Source organism: Sturnira hondurensis, unplaced genomic scaffold (genome assembly GCF_014824575.4).
Source record: "Sturnira hondurensis isolate 20B ecotype Veracruz unplaced genomic scaffold, ASM1482457v3 Scaffold0002840, whole genome shotgun sequence".
Taxonomy (NCBI): Eukaryota; Metazoa; Chordata; class Mammalia; order Chiroptera; family Phyllostomidae; genus Sturnira; species Sturnira hondurensis.
This window is the reverse complement of record NW_028075471.1, coordinates 24295391-24315184: the sequence shown is the minus strand read 5'-3', so window position 1 is coordinate 24315184 and position 19794 is coordinate 24295391. Positions and strand designations below refer to the sequence as shown.

Below are 19794 nucleotides of genomic sequence, written 5' to 3'. Positions count from 1 at the left end.
ACGCCCCCTCAGGCCCCCTCCGTCTCCCGTTTCCGGTTTGTCGCTGTACTGTGGGTGTTCCCTAAGCCTTACTTTCTCTTCTCTCCTGGGCAGCCCCTCCAAGCACTTTCACGCTACGCCACCCATGCCTCCCCAGCTCTCTGGATGCAAGCCCTCAGAGACCCGCACTTCCCGCCTCCCTGTCCCCTGCGATGCACCAGGACGCAGCAGCCAACTGCCCCCCCCCTGCCTCCTGCCACCAGTGACGCCGGCAAGCCGTCAACTGCAACACGCCCAAACCTGAACTCATCGGCTTCCCTCAGACCTGCTTCCCCTTCCCCTCTCCCTCTCACAACCCAGGAGCCTGAGCCCGGAACCTGACCGTCACTCTCACGTCCCCATCTCCCATTCCTTTCACACTGGGTCACAAAGACCAAGCAGTTTCCCCTCCTCTACATATTCTCCCTAACCCTTCTCACTTCAGAGTGTCCCCACGACTCGCCCCTTGTCTGAGTTCTCAAACTCTGGCCTTGCAGACTAAGGCACTGACCACCCTGGCGAGCAACCCTGTGGTGCACCACCCCCACCCACCCCACCAGCAACCTACCCCGCACACAGCGTCCTTGTCATACACCAGGCTTCAGTGGGTCACTGCCACACGTGGGATAGAAAGTGGGCCCTGATCAGCGATCCACCTCCTTCCCCTCCTGACTTTGCCCTCCACACTCTCATTTTACTGTCCTGCATGCAGTTCCCAGAACACGCGCTGCTCCCAGAATTCCAGATGACAATGCAGGCTGTTGGCTCCACCTGGAAACGTCCCCTGCCCCTTGTCCACCTGCCCACCTACTCAGGGCCCGAGACTCGGCCCAGACACAACCACTGCTGAACCCGTCCCTGGTGTCTCCCTCAGGGGTCAAGAGCTCCTGTGAGCCTTCCTCTCCACATGTATCTCCAAGTGGCCAATCTCACACGATTTCCTAGACGTGTCTATTGTTCTGCTGTACTGTAAACTCCTTGATCAAGGACAGTGACTTTTCACCTTTATATCTGGTTCAATGCACACAGAATATCATAAAACAAAAAATTTTTTCAAGAGGAATGAATGAGCTATAGGCCCATGAAAGGACAAGAAGATATCCACTGGACTTTGAGTATAGAGAAAAAAAAAAAACCCAGATCCTAATGAAGTACAGACCTCTATTACCAAGTCCCACCCGTTTTTTCAAAAAAATGAAATACATGGTTAATCAGGCAGTATCAAAGTGACAAAGAGAAAAGCCAGTCATTGGATGAGGCAAGCAGGAAGGACAGAGTCTCCAGCAGAGCAGCTGACGAGAGCGACCCCCAGTCCAGGGGTAAATAAAGGTGGTTCCTTCTCTGAGTTGAGTATTCATGGACCTGCATCCGTGCACTGAGGAAAGACTGGCTTCCCCTCCCTCCACTCACCCCTCATCCCTTTGTCCCTTCTCTCCATACCCCTCCCAGTCCCCAGAACTAAATGCCCAAGTCCACACGATTTCCCTCCATCGGCACCACCATCCTGGCCAGTGGGTTGGCCTGGGCTGTAGGAGACGGGGAGTCTCTACTCCTGCGGCGAGGGCCTAGAGGGCAGAAGGTGAAACTACTATTTTCTGAGGACTTATTTCATCCCCAATGTTGTACCACTTTACAAATGCTCAGTCTGACAGGGATGAGGAGTCAGGGCCCCATTACACAGAGGAGGGATCTGTGTCCGAGACCTCACAGCTAAGCAGTGACATAGCCGGCCCAAGAATGACAGCCTCCAACGTATTTCTATGGCCCTGATGACCTCAAAGTGGAGGTCAAGCCCTTCCAGGTTGGAACTCAGAATACGCTATTCACCAAAACCCTGTTATCAGTGTGGGTGAGTCTACAGAACCGCTCCTACCTCACGAGAGCACAGTGAGTTAAAAAAGTTACATTTTTAGGGGGCCTACTCTAGAAATCTAAATGCTATTTGTTATTTTATTCCTATAACTATCCTAGTCAACATCACAAACAAAAAAATGGACTTGGAAGTAAGTTTGGGGAATACATGGGGTCCTTAAATAACTCTGTTCTTTAAAGTTATTTTTCTCCCACACACACACACACAAATCACCAAGAACAGAAACTATTCCACCCCAACTTGCAGGAACAATGACCCTGGAAGATACCTGTGGGCAATGTGCTTTTCTAACCAGCTGCTCATTTCCAGTGTGCTGTCATTTGAATAAAACATCACACTAAATCCTGCAGACAAGAACTCAGGACAGAAGTGCCATAGACCATGGGGGTACAGCTGACATGCTTATAATCTACTGACAAAATGCACTCCTTAGCAAAGTGAAACCAGACGTCTCGTGCGAAATCACATGTCTGCGGACCTGTCTTCTTGGCTTCTAGACCAGCGTTAGTTACACCAAGTACTCAGCTCAGGCGTATGATGAAACCCACACCTTGGCAGAATCATGACAGTTCAGACATGAAGCACCAGCGTTTTTATTATCATTCTTATCAGCCACAGACATTTCTGAAATAGAAATCCTAGCTTTAAGCTCTCAGCTAAATGCAGTAGTATGTCTTTCTCTGGGCACCGTCTCAGAGCTTTTTCAACGCATTATAGAAACCCTGTCCCTTTCGTTTTCAAGCTGGCACTCTGTGCGTAGGCAGGGCTGTGGAATGATCAGACAGGGAGAGTGTGAGCCTCAGCAGCAGGTGTCAGTCCGTGTCCCAGAAACTCCAGGATTAGATAGAAGAGGTGATCTCTATGAAAGTGCCAAAACCCAGGAGGCTTGGCACCCTTAGGGAAGTTAAATACCAGGCTGCTTCTTACCAGCACAGGAAAAGTCATATGGAAGTGACGGGTGACCAGATGGAGAAACAAAGAAGGAAATCCAACAGGGCCAGCCACTGCTTTTTGTACACACTCGTTTTAATACGCTCATTGTTGTGTTCTGACAGACAACAAGGAAGGAGCAGAGAAGTTTTAACTGGCCCACAGTGGCAGAGCTGACCAGATCGGCCCAGGAATCAAACCCACATCAGACAGACTACATGTGAAAGGCATGCAGCATCTACCTTGGGGGATTTGGGGTGAAACAGGCATGGTGGTAAACAGCCAAAAAAAATATGGAGGAAAAAGGCAGAAATTTAGAATTTTTCCAAATAATAATGGATGATTATGAAACAAAAAGTTGAAGAAATCAACACAGTTGACAGTGACCATGTGAGAGTGACTCAGCGGAGACTCACTTTCTACTTTTCATATCCTTGCAAGATTCCACTGAAAAAATTTTTTTACCCTTTGTATCCAGAAAAAGACACCTTTTTCACTGTGATAAAAAATGAGGTTCAAGGTACAGAAACCCCTTCGAATGAACTTCAGTGTTTAGTTCCCTCAGTGCGGCACCCCCAACACTCTGCGAGCTTCCTAATCTTAGATCATCTGCATGGAACAATTCAAAAAAATATTCTCACCGAATTATGATACTACTACAATGTACTTATCACACTGGGAAAATGGCTATAGTATTCACTACAGGACACAAATCACCATGGGCAGTCAGCGTTGAAAGTTTATTACTGAAAGTACCAGAAAGTCAGACAAATAACAGTGTGGGTCTGTCCCGCAACAGGGACAGACCCACAGGCCACACGATCAGCACAGGGAAAGTCTTGGACGTGGACACTGAGCTAGTCAGAAAATCCACAGCAAACTGGTGTAGGCCTGACTCAAAACAGCCATCTCCAACATCATTCTACCACTCCACTGACATCAATAGATAAAGGAAAACCTATTGAATCAGTGAATGAACCCCTCATCAATAAATGACTATTTTCTGGGTTTTCAGAAAGTACATTAGGTGGTAACCTGCCACTTCATTCAAATGAATGAAAAGGCAAGCTCAGGCCACAGACAGCCAATGTCAGGGTCAGGGGCTGTTCCCATTTTCCTGAGTAAGTATCCCAGAGGGCAGTCATCACTGTTCCTCTTTGGGATTAACCTGAACTTTAATTAATTCAAAGCATTGATTTATATGTTCCCAACCTTCTCGGAAGGGCTGGGCTTTATTTTACCCATGGGAGAGGAGTGGGCAGCTATGCACTGGAGAGGGATGGAGAATTCCCAGAAAAGGACCGATGAGAGACCCCACTGGAAATCACGGGGAACCTCCGGGGACTTCAGGGGGCTGTGTGGCCACTTTTCAGAAGTGAACAGAATGATGGTGAAGGGATATCAAAAATAGGTCAAGAGAAAAAGGCTTTCCTCCCCAAAATACCTTCCTCTATAAGCTTGAGAGAAGATCCCAAAAGAAATTCAACACGTGGGATACTGCTATTAACTTTATGCTATGGAGTCCTCAAGAATTTTTACAGCAGTCCCCTTTTAAAACGTCAAGATCCTTGGGAGTGTTTCCCATTAATTATTAAGGAGGACCAGGATTCTTTAATAGTACAGTCCCAGGGATTAGTCGGAGTTGAGAGGTATAAAACCAATGTTCCAAAGAAGTCAAGGGCAAGGGCAAACTCACAGCTAACTCTACATTGTCTGTAAGCCTGATAAAGTTCTTGAGCTTGGAGAATGTAACCTCTGAAGGTGGGCCTCAGGTTCCTGAAGAAAAAGGGGAACTGGGCCCAAGATCTCCTGGGGGCAGCCCCCAGGGTCCAGACCCTGTGAGCCCTGTGTGCCCTGCTCTGTCTCTGCATAATCCTAGCTCCCTCCATCCCTGCTCATTCCCTACTTACCCTTTCTCCCGCTCTTCCTCGGCGAGAAGGGGTAAGTGGATATTGTGTGCCCTCTCCCAATTTGGCCAAAACCCTAAAAGTAAAAAGGACAGAGACAGACACGTGTTTTAAAATTCTGAGTTTCAAGCTTTTGGAACTCCCACCACCTACCCAGCACTTGCAGGAAGAGTAGCGCGTGCCCACAGCGCGCCCTCCCGGCCTGGACTTGGGGCCGCAGAGGTTCCCTATGGGGAGGAGAGCAGCGGGTTGACTCTGGGCTCGGACTGCTGTCTGCAGGAGGCGCTGGCTCCTGCTCTGCTTACACAGGAGAAGGGAGCAGGGCGGCCTCCTTGCCACGCGCACGCAGGCACGCTTGCTCCTGAGCCCCAGCCAAACCGCCCTCTGCTCACAGCTACGCCTTCCTCGCCTGGAGCCGCCCCCGGAGTAGGGTCCCGGGCCCTAGGGAACCCCAACGCAGCGTCTGCGTACCGGTCCCGCAACCCGCACCAGTTCCCAAAGCCCCCCACCGCCGCCAGGGCCCGCCCGCCGCACCGGCTGCGCAGCTCAGCCTGGAGGCAAGCCTGCGTGGGCACGCCTCCTCCAGCGGCAAGCCACGCCCCCGCCCCTGCGTGCTGGCGCCAAGCGAAGCCCCACCCCTGTGTGGTTGCGCCCAAAACCCGGCAGGGCTTTACGACGGATCACGACGGCAAACAGTTGCCAGCACTTAACCTTAGACTCAGCACCGCCCTGGTGGCAGAGGGGGCGACAGAGAGCTGAGCTGCAAGTGTCTGACTCTGTCTGTCTTCAACCCCCTGCCGGGTGTTTGAGTTGGGGAAACCCCGAATGCACAGCTGCCAACCCATCCTTGCTCCTTGCCGGTCTTCTGGTAAGGCGCACAGAGGCCACGGCTCAACCCCCGCTGTCCTGAGCTAGCCGACAGGGCTAATCCCAGACAGGTGCTTTACTTGGCAGAAACTGACACTACCTTCCTAAACCCCTTGCCTTCCAACAGTACAAACTTTTCACTGGGTTAGGGCCACCCACCAAGAAAGAGGAGCCTAGAACTACCAAAGACCTTGAAAATGCTTCTTTCTCTTTGTTTTTTTTTTAATCCCTTCCTCCCCAATAGTATCCCCTATTTTGTTTTCATGGTCCTGGATACTGCCAAACTACACCTGCATTTCCAGATCATGTAATGTAAAAATGAGTATTACGTTTTATCAAAATTACAATAATTTTGGTTTACAATCACAGTAATTCTAAAGGTTTAAGAACCGTCACAGAGACTTAAATGAACCTGATAAATACAACTCCTAGAGTCTTTGGAGGCCTGAGTTGGTCTGTGAAGAGGACATGAGCCACTTTTGTAGTGTTTCATCTTTGTCCCTGAGATAATTACTGTCCAGTAAGGTTTGTTGGGGGGGCGGGGGGGGGGGTTGTTTTGTTGTTTGGTTGGTTGTTTATTTTTGGTTTGGGTTTTTTTTGTTTCTTTTGATTTTGGTTTTGGGGGTTTGGGGGTGTCGTTTGTTTGTCTGTTGCCATCCTTAAGGATTTAATTCCAAGAGAACTTAGCTGAGAGGACCCATGTGTGCACTGTGATTCCATGGAGTTCCTGCCTACTGGTAGCTAAGTGTCTGCAATGTGTCAGGACAAGCAACAAAGATGCGTGTGACTGTCTTATAATGGAAATAAACATGCAAAAAGAGTTACTAAGTTGGACCTGACTTTTTCACTAAGATTCATCAAATGTACCTAAAAAGAAGCTGGGGCCATCTGAAAAGGTAACACACTGTACGATTCCAATGCTCTGACACTCTGGAAACAGTGAAACAATGGAGACAGTAAGAACATCTGTTTGCCCAGAGTTGGGGGAAGGAATGAATAGACTCTGGTGTGTCAGTGAGGTTCATTGGTTGTAACGAATGGACCACTTTGGGGCTGGGACGCTGCTAGCTGGGGAGGCTGTGCAAGTGTGTGCCCAGGAGATAGGCAGGAACCCTACTTTTTGCTCAATTTTGCTGTAAACTTAAAAATGCCCTAAAAATAGTCTATTAAAAAAAAAGACGTAGCCCTGGCTGTTGTGGCTCAGTGGATTGAACATGGGCTGTGAACCAAAGGGTTGCGGTTCAATTCCCAGTCAGGGCACATGCCTGGGTTGCAGACCGGGTCCCCAGTGGGGTCCATATGAGAGGCAAGCACACACTGATGTTTCTCTCCCTCTCTTTCTCCTTCTCTTCCCTCCTCTCTAAAAATATTTTTTAAAAATAAATAAAATATTAAAAAGAAAAAGAAGTTGTTCTGGTAAAGCCTCAGAACATCCCACTTTCTTCAAATCCAGCAATTAAATGTGAAACTGAATACTTGGCTTTATGTGTGAGGTTGAAACATGAGTTGTCTCCTTATATTAGAACAACCCTCCACATGGCATTAATGTCATCAGGGGAAAAGTGAACCAGATATTCCTAAGGTACAACATTAAATAACGGTTACAAATGTTCCCTTACACATTCTATGAATATAGTTATACTCAACCTATTCCTACCCACACGTGCTTACAATCAGTAAGTAAATCATGCAGTGTATCATGGAGGTTTTCAAAAGTTTGGGTCTCCAGCTGTCTTAACAGTCTTAAAAATGAGTGGGATGTGTATGTCCATATTTACTGTATTAAAAATTAAAACATAGTTTAAACTTGTGTTTAATTCATTTTAAAAAGTATAAACCTATTACATGTTACTACAAAGATCATTTTTTAAATAATGACTACTTTAAAAAAACTTAGAAAACTGGACAACAGGAAACCCATGAAACACATGATCCCAGGTGCCTAAATAGTCCACCTTCCACATTTCACCCTCAGAGTCTCCTGTGTGTTTGCTGAGTTATGCCCAGGGTTGTAGTTCTAAGCAGGAGGACCTGGGAGACCTGAGGCTACTTCAACTTGGCCAGCCCCAGAGTGCCTTTGGAAATACTTGAATGAAAAAAAGGCAAAGAAGATATGAATTGTTGTGGAATATTCCAACATGAAATCAGAAACTAACCTAAAATCTGAAATATCAAAAGCAATATCAATTTTCAAAACCAAAGCAAGCACACTAAAGAAAGTGAAATGAAGCGCTAACGTGACGCCGCGTGCACTGTGCTGCTCGATTCTAAGATGCTTCGCGATGCAGCATCTCTTAATTCACCAAATGTCAGGGTACAATGAAAGAAATGTTTACACTTCTACAGTATTTGTTATGAACAAAGGTCAAGACTATCAGCTAGGGCAACTCATGCTTTGCATATTTTTAATTTTTTATTTTGAGAATGATAATTTTTATATGTTTTAATGCCTTTCAACTTCTTAATCAGTTGTATTTGGTGTTTAGAGTTAAGTTTCTCTGTCTTTATTTTTTTCTGTTGTCCAACAGAGGTCATTTTTATGCATTATTGAAATATACGCTCTTATAACATGTAGTTATTTATATCTTTATTTTTATAGAAAACCTCTGAAACAGGTAGTATAACTCTATCATCAAAAAATAATACTTACTATGGTCCCTCATCATTATTTAAAAATACACAAGTATTATAAAAATACAAAATAACTTTAGACTTGAGAATTCCTGGGAATTCCTAATTTTTTTCCTGAATCCTGAAAATATCTGTTGGAAATTTGGAAACACCATAAAAATGCAAATGTGCTAACTGCCTTATTAACCAGGTCTTTTTTGTTTTTCTTTTTGAATGACAAAGACAATCAAAATTTTTCTCTCTCTAACTCGAATGTCCAAACTCACTTCCGTGGTCACTCTACGCCGTGCTCTAAAGCAGAGAAATCATATCCTTACATGACCTAAGAACACTCAGCCTAGAGGAGAAAATGCTTACGTGAGAGCTCCTTTCATCAACTCCAGGGGCCGTCTGAACAAGAGAGGTTGCACTGATTCTGGGTGACCCATGAGGACAGAATGAGGATAAATGAGGTGGAGTTACAAGGGAGAAAATGTTGACTCTCTCTATATATCCATTTTAAAAGACTCTGAAAACAGAACAGGTTGCCTTAAGAAACAGTGATTTCCTGTCAAGGAACAAGGCTGGACAACTGATTTGGACTCTGGCCTGCGGGGTCCCTGTGTTGCGGCTGAGGCTGTGGCGAACAAATTTACATGGACTGCAGAAGTCCTGTGGAGAAAAAGGGACAGCATGGCCACTCTGTGAGTGAGAGAAGGCCCTGGCCCCTTCCTGGACAGGCTTTTATTGCTTTTCTGAGCACATTACATGGAGGATGGTCCTCATTTACTATGCACAGGTTTGCTGCAGGTGATTACCTTTTACAGATAACAAAGGAAAGAATGTTGCTAATTACTTCAAAGAGAAGGATGTTGCAGACCAAGGGGAAGTGGTTAAACTGGTTACACTCCATACTTGGGAGGTTTAGATCCGATTTTAGGAAGTTACTTTAAAGATATGCAGTAAACATTTGCTGCATCAATTCAGGATGAGGGAGTTTTAGCAACAAGCAAGCCTCAAAGCAGCCCGGGTACAATGCAGACCTGATTCCAAATGGGAAAACTGATCCATGGGCTTGGGTCCTGTGTGTGGACTCATTCCCCACCAGTTGGCTGGGCTACATTCACCACTGCCTTGCGGATAGGTTCCCTATAGACAACCTCTTATCAGGGATGTTATCAAAGGGCCTCTAAAAAGTGTGATTCTTTCTGTCTCTATTACCTCCCTTTATTCTCTTAGTAAGATACATAGGACAGTATTCAAACTACCATTTAAGGATGAGAATAATGAAATTCAGAGAGGGTATGAGTCAGTATTCTTGGAAAGTTATAAAAGCAACTTGAGCTAGCTGAACCAAAAGTGAAAGACTTAGTGGTATTTCAGGGAACCTGTGGCCCGTACAGTGCAGCTGGGCTCCCACATGGGACTGGAGCCATCGGGACTCTCTCTGTCTTGGCTCCGCTTCTCTCTACACGGCTGCTTTTTCTCCCGTCAGATGTATTTTCTGTGCTTCCCAGCCACAGGACAGATGGAAGATACTTACTCCAAAGTTCCCTACTTTACATCTTTGCCATCCAAGAAACCGGCCCGAAATGACTGCCTGCCTCAATCATTGAAGTCTTTGTGGTGCCAAATTACCATACCATTCTCCGTTGTCATTCCTAAGTCAGTTGACAACCTGCCACAGCAAAATGCTTGGGGAACGTCACTGGAACAGGGAGCACAGCAATGCTCCCTACGACTTCTGCTTGGATCACACTCACTTGGGCACACGCAGCTTATCAAGCAGTGGCATCTCTTCCATCTCAGGAGCAGGCCTGGCCAGGTGAGCTCGTCATGTGGCCAAGGCTGGGGGAGGATCCCAGGGGAGCGCGCACGCCCTTTGCACACGTACGAGAAGGGAAAAAGAGCACAGTCAGACCCTGTGCCAAGACCCTTTTCCCCAACTCCCCAATTAAGTAAGTCACTCCACCAACTTCTACGGCAATGAGAAACTTCCACAATATTTCCAAGAGATTAAGAATTCTGAATAATGGGTTAAGGCAGGCATGTGATGGTGGGAAGAGAATAGCCTTCCCATCATTACCAATTCCTGTTCCAGGAGACGGAGCAATAAACGGGCCCCTCTGAAGCAGGTGTTCACCTGGATCCAATCAACGACTGCTCGAACAGAGCCACTGGAGGGGAGAGCATCGCTGGCTGCCCGTGGGTCACTGTTATGGATGGAATGGGCGATTCCTGGGAAAGGATGGCTAAGCACACATCCCCCGAAGTACATTCAAAACATACACTTATCTCTCTACATGACAAAGATATTCTCAACATTAAGGTCCAACTACATCGTGTCCAAATACAAATACACACACGCACACCCATTCACTTATTCTCTGAAGTGGAAAACTAACCCAAAGAAGTGGACGGGTAATTCATTACACCCAACAGGAACGTCTTGGACCACTGACCCTCTCACACGCAGTTTCCAGGCAATGTCCCTTTCCTCCCCGGATTCCGTTTTAATTTAGCCCTTACCTTCTTAAAATTTATGGACCAAGTTACAAACTTAAACACCCCTGGTATATTGAATATACAATACTGGAGAGAGACGCTCATGCAGAGAAGTAGGGAAAGGAAAAACACCCAGTGGTCAGTGGGTCAGAACACAGGGTTTACCACTGTGTGGGAAGATGACAAAGCTATGGGGCTGGACAGTGTGGTTAATGCCATGAAACTGTGCTCTTAAAAAAGGTTAAAAAGGTAACTTTTATGGTATGTATATTTTACCACAATTAAAAAAATTGGTTAGAAATCCAATAGGCATTGAAACTCTTAAAGTTCCAAACACTCCAAATCATCTTCCTTCTTCCCTCATTAATTAATTAAGTGAATATTTATTGAGAGGTTTTATATTAAACAGTAGGCTAGTCACAGCAGAAAATTCAAAGTAAGGCATCCTTCTTTCCCTGAAATCCATTGTTTAGTTTTTTGTTTGTTTGTTTGTGTTTGGAAAGCCGGGGGGCTGCAGGAGACAGTGGAGTCTAAGAGGGGAGTAATATGGGGAGAAGTCACTTGGCCAACCGCTCGAGTGGGACACCTGTTTTACATCATGCCCCCTTTTTAAGCCGGTGAGCTGGGCTTCAGCTTTCCCCTGACCATGCACACTTTTAATTTCCTTGAGAGAAACTCTGATTGTATTTCCACTGCAGTTTCTTGTATTTTTTTTATTTGTGATTTAAGAAATGTGGAAGAGAAAATACACAGATGCATAAGGACCAACGGTGTTTCTTTCCTTCCTTGCCCCACAGCTAACCACTCTACAATTATTTGGTAATGTCACTTAGTATAATTAATTATAACATATTCTTTTAAATAGATTGATTTACTGGTGAAACTTAAAAGAGAAAAATGTTACTGGCAGGGAGACGGTACCAGGCATTAGTGACCAAGGAGACCAGTACTTGAGCTCTGGCTAAGCAAGGACTCAGAGCCAAACTCAAACTATCAGAGAAAGTTCATTTAGAAGATCACACAGGTGGAAGCAGGTCAGCTGGGCGTGGACTCGGGAAATGAGTTACAGAGGCAGGAGAAGGGCCCGTGCAGCTTGGGAGAGGGACAGACAGGTGCCTTCAGAGTTGAAAGAGGGAGGAAAGGCACGGTCGAGCTCAGGAGAAGGGAGAGAGCACCTATGGGTTAGTTCTTCCCAAACTGAGATTAAAAGAAAACTGTTTGATTTTTATATGCTTTTGCTTTCTTGGAAAAGGCAATATAGATGTGCTGGGGGGGGGGGGGCGGGAATTATTTCTCTTTACAACTTCATCATTAAACAAAGTTAAATGGAATTTTTGAAAGCATGGGACTTCTTTAATATGCTAATGAACACTTTGAGTTTCCAAGACAGGATTCAATAAGCAGATATTCCTAAACTTATTTGATCAGGAATTCTTTGTTCTCTTGCGGCCCAATTAATTACTACCCCGCTGTGTGCGGTGCCTACAGAAGTCAGAGACTAGCCATGTGCAGGCTTCTCTCTGCATGTGCGGCCACACGTGCTGTGGCATCTGTAGTTACGGTGTCCGTGCCTCGTTTATCTCATCCCTGCGTGTTCCAGAATGTGCACGTGATTACATTAACATTTTTTACATTAAAAATGTAGATTAAACATTAAATATCTTTCACAACAGCATGGATGGACTTGGAGAGTATTGTGCTAAGTGAAAAAAGCCTGTCAGTGGAAAAAAAGACCACGCCCACAGATCGGTCTTCCCATGGGGAACCAGGCCTGCATTGTACCCAGACTGCTTTGAGGCTTGCTTGTTGCCAAAACTCCCTCACCCTGAATTGAGGCAGCAAACGTTTACTGCATATCTTTAAAGTAACTTCCTAAAGTCTGTGCTAAACCTCCCAAGTATGGAGTGTAACCAGTTCAACCACCTTTCCCTTTGCATTTGCAAATATTCTTTTTCTTTGAAATAATTAGCAACATTCTTTCTTTCGTTATCTGTAAAAGGTAATCATCTACAGCGAACCTGTGCATAGTAAATGAGGACCATCCTCCATGTAATATACCCAGAAAAGCAATAAAAGACTGTCCAGGCAGGGCGGGGCCCTCTCTCTCACTCAGAGAGCAGCTGTGCCGTCCCTTTTTCTCCACAGGACTCTGCAGTCCACGTGAATTTGTTCGTCTCGGCCACAACACCTGGACCCCGTGGGCCGGAGTCCACATCACAGTGTAGTGGTTAGGCAGTTGTAAACTTTCCAGACTGAGCCCCCGACAATTCAGGTACCCATCTGACATCGTCCGTAGTTATCACCATATTAATGACTGAATCCCCGATGCTGAAGTTTACATCGCGTAACTATCTGGCAACCTGAACACTTTTCATTTAGAAGGACAGAGCACCAGTCCTCGTTCGTTTCTTGATAAGAGAATTCCACTTGCGTTGGATTCCCATCAACAGCCTTAAGGCCTTGTGATTTTCTCTGCCTTTGGATAGTCACAGTGTGTTTTGCAGCTGTTCTTAATCCTTAATTTTTTTTAAAATGTCTCAATTTCTGACCTGGCTGGTGTAGCTCAGTGGATTGAGTGCGGGCCTGCGAACCAGAGGATCACAGTTCGATTCCCAGTCAGGGCACATGCCTGGGTTGCAGGCCAGTTCCCAGCTAGAAACTCAGGAGAGGCAACCCTACGTAGATATTTATCTCCCTCTCTCCTTCCCCTCCCCTCTAAAGATAGATAAATAAAATCTTAAAAAATAATAATAAAATAAAATGTCTCCATTTCTATCATTAGGCCTGGGCTTCAGGCCCTAACCTTCAACAATATCCTCCCAGATCCTCTCATTTTGTACCATTTCTTTACTGTTGCACACGGCGGGCCAGCTTAAGTGCACTGAGTGTCTGATTAAAGCTAAAGACACGGCCAATTGGAGCCTGCTTCATGATAGTAATGTTGCTCTCAGTTATGCTTTCATTAATAGGACCACTTTCGTGTTTGTACCATGCATCAGGATGTTGAAACAACAGTGCAGTGTCAGAAAGGAAGAGAGAGGACGAAGCTGCAAGATCAGACGTTCTGCTGTGAAAGGGAGCTGAGTTTGCCACCCCAAAATACACCTCCTTGGGAAATGGATTATTCTAAGCAGGTTACTTTTAAGAAACAAAAGATTTGGGCAGGGGAATGCCTTTGACCTTCCCCCTTACTGGCCTAAATGACTGAACGGCCATTATCAATAACGGTGTGAAAAATGCACTGGGTGTGACAGGCAGGGAGGAACCAACAAGGCCCATTTGCTCAAAGTCCTCTCTGTGTCCCCTTGTTAAAGATGGCCCAGGGAGCATTTTTCACCAAACATTTGCTTTTCATCTCCATGTGAACGGCCTTCCTGCTCGCTCTGAAGTCCTAAACCACAATCAACCCCTTCTCCTCTCACCCCACCCCAACCCTTGTCGTTAGCTCAAGGTGGCATTGAAGCTCAGTTTGTCCTCCGACCCCACATTCTTACGGAACTCCACACACGCACACATCATAATCACCTTTGGGTGTTTGCTCCAGTGCATCTGTCTTAGGTCACTTTAGTTGTTTGACCAGCCAGAGAACAAAGAGGGGAAAAGGCCAATTTTCCCTTCTCCCTCACACCTGTCAGGCAGAATCGCCGTGTGCTGGTGTGAAATGTTTCTCAGTGAAGGACGAACACCTGTGTCCAGCACGGGAAAGAGGGCTCAGAGGTGCAGATGTACCCTGGGCGGAGCTGCAGGTTACCTGAAAGTCAACCATCCTAAACCCTAGGGCTGCCTGAGGTAGAGGAACATGTTATTTAGATTCAAGGATCAACTCCCACTGGACAACAATGGAGGGCTTCATGGAGGAGGCTGCACTGGGGCTGGGCTCTGAGGGACAAACAGGATTCCCACCAATTTCCTTCAGACTGAGGATGGAGGCTGAGATGTGAAAATCCATGGGGTATCCAGGAAAATACTTTTATACTGAAAAGTATAGAGGGCACAGAGAATATGAGGAAGTAAAAGAGACTAGAAAACAAGAGATTGAGGCCAGATCACTAGTGCTAACAAATGTAGGCATTTTTCTCTAAGTAACTGGAAGCCAGAGAAAGTTCTGGAGCAGAGAGCATGGTCTGTGTTTGTAAACAATTACTCTAGTGGGCCCAGAGGGAATGGATGATTCTAGAATGAGGCAGGGAGGCTGGGAGGCTAATTAGAATATTTTAATTGTCTAGTGAGACATGATAAAGGCTTGATTGAATGGAAAGGGAGAAAGAAATAGGGGCATTTCAAAGAGAAAATTAACTGAGCTTGATGAGTCAATCCATCAGAAGTGCATTTGGATGCAAGAAACAGAATGTGGGCTAAACAGGACTCACCACATAGAGGCTCATTTTCTTCGAGTACATTCGAGTAGGTCACGGCTGGTGTTGGCGCAGAAGGTTGGCACTATCGAGGATGTTTCTCAGTTATCATGGGTTTTGCCTCACGCTATCGAATGGCTCTTCTCTCCACAGCTGACTTGAGGGGTCGTTGGCCAGGGCGGGGTCACGTGGCAGCCTCCGGCTGCCTGGGAGGCTGGAGAAAGGCAGCGTGGGAGTGACTTTGATTGTCCGACTGACGATGGTCCGTCCGAGGCATTGGGTGTTAGGTAGAGAGCAGCTTGTCACAGTGACTAATTGGACATAGGGCGAGTCGAGGATTGGATAATGCCCCCCTAAAAGTTCTGCCCACCCGGAACCTCAGGCTGTGACTTCATCTAGAAGTAGGGTCTTTGCAGGTGTCAGTGAGGTAAGGACTGCAACTAGGTCATACTGGAATGGGGGGCCCTGCCTCCCATGACACGTGCGAGTCAGAGAGAGACACATGTTAGTGGTAAGGCCTGGTTTTAGTCAGTGGTAAACTATGGCCGTAGGGAAGAGGGTCCATGATTGTGAGCTGAATTCCACTTAAATTTGTGCAGAGGAGGTGGGGCATTTTCCAGGAAGAAGGAAGGAGTGGGGAGGGAGGACAGCGAGGGTTTGGGCAGAGTCAGAGAAGAGGAAATTTCCTGAGAGTGGAAAGGGGAAGAAGGCTGGTGTACGTGCAACGTCCAGGGGTTTGCTGAGAGGCACAGGTCAAAGTTAGACTCCTACCCTCCCACAGAGATGGGGAGACCAGGGCTGGTCCTCAGCGTGGGCAGGAGCAAACAGCCAGTTCTTCCGGCAGCCTTGAGCTTTCCCAGGGGGAAACATAAGAAGGCAGAATCCAAGGATGCAGCCTTGAGCATTTAGAAACCTGCCTAGTGTTTGTTCAGGTCTTTTAATGTGTGTGTGTTTGTGTGGGGGCGGGGGAGACAAAATCATGTAAGCTCAGAGTCTGCAGCGGAAGACAGCTGAGAGTTCAGTGGAGGGGAGAATCTTGGTCGTGAGGGACACACAGTGAAGATGGCTGTGCGAAGGCACAGGCAGAGACACGAGTTCTGACGCAACAACGCTCGGGACACCCAGAGCCACTAGCAGCTCGAAGAGGCACGGTAGGATCCGCCCCCCCTCCCCAACCCCCAGACACACACACAAGAACCTGTGGAAGCGGCATGGCTATCCTGACAGTTTGATTTAGAAAATCTGGCTTCTGAGCTGTGAGAAAATTAATTTCTGCAGTTTCAAGTCGCCCAGTTTGTGGAGATTCATTCCCACACCCCTAGGAAACTAACCCACCAAGTGAAGCAGACAGGAAGCATCTGGACAAAGGAGCCTGGGGGGCCATCAGTCTGTGGTCGAACAAGTTTACTATGAGACATTCAGGAAGTATTTCTGTGGGGAAGTGAGGCAGGGGCTGGGAGGAGGGACTGAGGCTTGGAGAACGAGAATAGTGACTGTTGAGGAAAGACAAGTACACGCCACCCAGCCATAGTCTATCACTTAGAATCGAAGTGTGCCCTGCTGCCCGGGCCAACACAGCATTCCCTGCCCATTTCCAAACGCTGTTTCTGTGTGGCAAGGACAGAAGAGAGCTGGCGTCGCTGAGGGTGAATGATTTTGGCTCATAAGGCCCAATGAATTTCTTCAAACTGAATTTGGAAAGAGTCAGTAGTGGTACTTTCATTTCCCGTTTGCTTAAGTAGCAAATTTAGCAGCACTGTCTAAGCTTCACCGTGGATTAGCCACCACCCTTCTTTTTTTTTTTTTTTTTTTTAGAAAACAGTAAACACTAAGCCTCAGTGATCTTCATGTAACTCGGCCACATTTCTGGTGTTGACCTTTGCCCGCTGCATTTTCATTACCCTGCCATCTCCTGCTCTACAGTGTGAGTTTCTTGCGGGCAATGTACCATTTTTGTTTGTATTTGTATCGCAATCACCAAGCACAATATTCAGCATTTAGTTTCTTGCCTTCTCTAGACAATATTCACAATATTAAGTAATGTACATGTTTATTGTTGGATGAATTGCAAGAGCAGCAACAACTAAGGGCAAAGGCTGGGTAGCTGGACCCCGCCCCCCTCCCCGGGGGTAAATCCAGACTCCACCTCCCAGTAGCTTTGTGACCTCGAGCAGATTACTGAACCTCGGAGCCAAACACTTCATGAAACTGAGGACTGCTGTGGAGATAAGAGAGTGGCTTTATTTGCAGAGCACTAGTCATGAAGAACAGGGAAGTTATTGCTCAAAAGCCCAAACTCCTCAGTGGTTCACAGGCAAGGAACTTCACAGAGAAAAACCGTGAGCCATCGTGAGTAAGGGGTTCAGAGTCGTGGCTGTGCTGATTGCTCAGCGCTCATGCAAGCTTCATCTCCTGTGTTCGGCACCTAGCATCGTCCTGCCTGGGGCCACGTGACTATGGCCAGGCGGTGTCCAATGGAAAGAGAGGTCTGTAAGACCTCCTGGGACTGTGACTAGGTGACAGCATCTGAAGAGCAGAAAGAAAGGAACGGAGCTGCACAGTTAGAGTAAACCTGCAAGTTCACGGGACAGGACTCCATTCCAGCTGCTGGGACTCTTTAGAAGGGCTAATCTAATCATTGTACTTAAAAGCTAATTTCCAATATATCTGGTCTCTCGCGGTCTGCTGTCGGTTTCAACACAGACCTTCAGGTCTGGTCTGGGCTTCCTGCTCTTTCTAGGATTAACTGCCCGAAAGTAGGATGATGCAGTACCATCCTGACATGAACGGACTCCTTTCTCTTCGGGGCAGTTTGACATTGGCATAACTAGCAATAATATCATACTCTTAGAAATAGGCTGATCTACCAGGTGGTGACAGGGTTCAGGACAGGCTGCCCCACTGTATGGCACCTTGGCACGTTAAATAGTTGAAACTGAGGGACTCTGAGAAAAGGCCCGTGGAGGAAAGACTTTCTGACCTTCCCCTGGGTCGGGTCATGAAACAAACCCTCATATATGAGGTGCCCTCCCTACACCTGAAGGAAAGGAGGGCCCTTGTGTCTGAGGACAAAGTCTGGGGCACACAGAGGAACACCCGTGCAGGGGTCTTGCTGAGCCTCCCCCGCCCCCATTTCCACCCCCCCCCCCCCCATCTGTCCATTCTTCACCAGCACAGAGACACTCAGGCTCAGCCATTTCTTTTGCATCTCCAGTTCCTTACGAAGGCTCCTGTGCCACGTAAAACTCACACGGAGACCATTTCTGTGCTTGTGTCTTGTTCCTCTGTCCTTCATGACAGGGCCCCAGTGGAGGACTTGGGAAGGGGAGGGAAAGATTCCATTCCTCCCCTGCCCTGGAATAAAGTTAAATGTTGTTATGTTCTTTCACATCGATGTTCTCTTTTCCCTTTTCCTTCTTTTTTTTAGTTGTTTNTTGCATCTCCAGTTCCTTACAAAGGCTCCTGTGCCACGTAAAACTCACACGGAGTCCATTTCTGTGCTTGTGTCTTGTTCCTCTGTCCTTCATGACAGGGCCCCAGTGGAGGACTTGGGAAGGGGAGGGAAAGATTCCATTCCTCCCCTGCCCTGGAATAAAGTTAAATGTTGTTATGTTCTTTCACATCAATGTTCTCTTTTCCCTTTTCCTTCTTTTTTTTAGTTGTTTTCCTCCTTTTTTTTTCCTTTTCACTGTTTTCTTTTTAATATGACCCATGTAGAGGGAGGGTCCACAGTGAAGAAGCAGCTGTTTTTAAAATCAGCCCCTCTATTGGGAAACGAAAGGGATTTTTGAAATAAAACTGAGAGATGCTTTAGAGCAGGCGAAGTTTCCCAACCACCACACAGAGCAGCCTGGTTTCACGTACAGCCCTTCCCGTGGCGTCCTGCTGCGTCCCCTGCGCACGTCCCCAGAGGGGACAGCAGTGGAGGAATCTACAGAACAGCTTCGTCATCTCTAGGTTGCCCACTGTGACAGGCCACCGTGCGGAGACCAGAAAGGATGGGAGCCCGCTTCTGTTTCTTTAAGGTCAGCAAGGACAGACAAACTCAGGACACACAATATTTGTCAGAAGCAGAAGAGGTGATTTGGGAGGTGGCAGTGACAAATCTGTCCCCGGCTCAGCTCGTTGTACAGAAGAACGCCTGTCCCTTCCTGACATTTATCAAAAGAAATTCAATTTCATAAAAAGAAGGATGTCAAATAATACTGGTGGCACGGCGACCTCGCTCTCCGCCACCGCCAGAACGCCAGGTGGGGGCAAAAGGAACCAGGAGGTGGCAGAGAGTCAAAAGGTGGGGGCAAAAGGAACCAGGAGGTGGCAGAGAGTTCCGCCGCCGTGAGGCAGAAGCCCCCGGGGGAAGGTCAGGCCCCAGGTACGTACAGCCTGTCACACTTTCCAGCCCAATCGCCTCGTTTTGAGATCTGCATCTTCACACTTTGGAATACTGCCTTTCATTTCCTCTGTGTCGTTATAAGGAACGACACAAAGTGGGTGTTTGTTTGTCTGTTTGTTTGCTGTATTTTGGGTTTTCTGTGGCATCAGGGAAGAAAGGTAATGAGTCCCGGTAAAACCCCGAGGCACCAGGTACAATGAGACACCCTCCATGGGTGGGCAGTCAATATTTCTCCTGGTGATGAGAATGATTTTTCTCTGGCAGGAAAGGATATTCTGGGCCAGGAAATAAAGCCGGAAGTTGTGACAGAGGTTAGTAAAAAAGAAAATAACAGAA

The 19794-nt window shown here is 46.9% G+C and overlaps 1 protein-coding gene across 2 annotated transcripts in view; it reads right to left on the bottom strand.

The window, feature by feature from the left end:
• The window catches only part of IMMP2L (inner mitochondrial membrane peptidase subunit 2), a 643351-nt gene extending 638029 nt beyond the window's left edge, over window positions 1-5322 (bottom strand). The window contains exons 1-2 of one of the 2 annotated variants that reach the window (XM_037041124.1): window positions 5263-5322; window positions 4732-4804 (exon numbers count right to left, since the gene is read on the bottom strand). The gene's annotated coding sequence lies outside the window, so the exon portion shown is untranslated. Of the gene's footprint in view, window positions 1-4731; window positions 4805-5120; window positions 5159-5262 lie in introns of those variants that run through there. The other variant, XM_037041125.1, reaches the window with a different exon arrangement.
• Between the last annotated feature and the right edge of the window lie 14472 nt (window positions 5323-19794).